Source organism: Propithecus coquereli, unplaced genomic scaffold (assembly GCF_000956105.1).
Source record: "Propithecus coquereli isolate 6110/MARCELLA unplaced genomic scaffold, Pcoq_1.0 Scaffold391, whole genome shotgun sequence".
NCBI lineage: Eukaryota > Metazoa > Chordata > Mammalia > Primates > Indriidae > Propithecus > Propithecus coquereli.
The window spans coordinates 1,376,087-1,377,254 of NW_012149630.1; the positions used below are offsets into that span (position 1 = coordinate 1,376,087).

Consider the following 1,168-nt stretch of genomic DNA (forward strand, 5'->3'; position numbering starts at 1 on the left):
CCCTGAAGCGACACTTGTGTTTGTTGGGGTGCTGCTCACCTCTGTCTCTCGAGGAGCACGCGTGGCCACTGCAGTGTCCGCACACCAAGGCACAGCTCACATGACTGTGTTTGGCCTATGCTCTGGCCTCAGACTCCTGCTGTCGTATGTTAGAACAAGAAACGTTTATCCCTCAGTTGGCATTGACCCTGTTTTGCTGTTGGGGCCACACATGTAATCATTCTCCTACTGCGTGACCAAGCTTTTTGTCACAGCTGTTGGCCCAGGACATTGTGTTTCACTTCTCCATGCTTCTATTTCTTCCCTCCAAAAATTTGGATAATCATACTACCTGTCCAGTAGGGTCGTTGGCAGACTGGGTGAGGTAGTGTCGGTAAAACACTTGAGTAAAATACTCAACAGAAGTTGGCACACGGTGAGTATGAGGTGTTCTTTTGTTTTGTTTTGTTTGCAGGGATACTCTAAAGATAAAGAACTGTTTTTTTCAATGAAAAATCCTCAGGGATCTATCTTAGATACCAGGAAAATTGGTTAATGACACTTTCATTAGTCTAGTTCCCTGAAGGAAATGATTTTTCTCTTGTTATTCGTGGTATTTAGGTTATATCAATTATTATGTGTTCACTGATCACTTCACTACTAGAAAACCCCACTAACAGCGGCTAAAACCACATAAGGATATTTATCATTTTGCCCAGAAGTCTGAAGGTAGGCACTGCCAAGGTTGGTTTGGCCCATCTTTGTGATTCTTTTAACTTTCTCCTCTTTGACACAAGATGGCTGCTAAAGCACCAGGCATCACCTTCCTACATCATTGCATTTAAAAGCACAAAGTAGGGAAGGGGACAGGGCAGTGAGAGACAGAAAGAGATCTTTTTGTATCACTTTACTCTTAATCAGGGAGGAAAATCTTTCCAGTCTTTTTTCTCTTTGAGCCAGAACTAAGTTAGATTGCTATCTCTAACAATAGAGAAAGCTGGAAAGGGGGAACATCTCCTTTTTTCAGCTTGAGAAGTAGGAAGTGAGAGAAAAAAAGAGTTGGGATTGGCTGTTGGTAGCCATTCAGCAGTGCAAATGCACCGTATGGAGTAACACTTCATACTTGACCAGCTAAGGTCAGCCTGAAATGTAGATTGAGCCTAGTAAAGGAGATAAATATAAATATTAG

The 1,168-nt window shown here is 42.4% G+C and overlaps 1 pseudogene across 1 annotated transcript in view; it reads left to right on the forward strand.

Moving 5' to 3' along the window:
• Positions 1-1,168, forward strand: part of LOC105817022 — a 127,512-nt pseudogene that overhangs the window by 64,214 nt on the left and 62,130 nt on the right. The gene's annotated exons all lie outside the window — the stretch shown is intronic.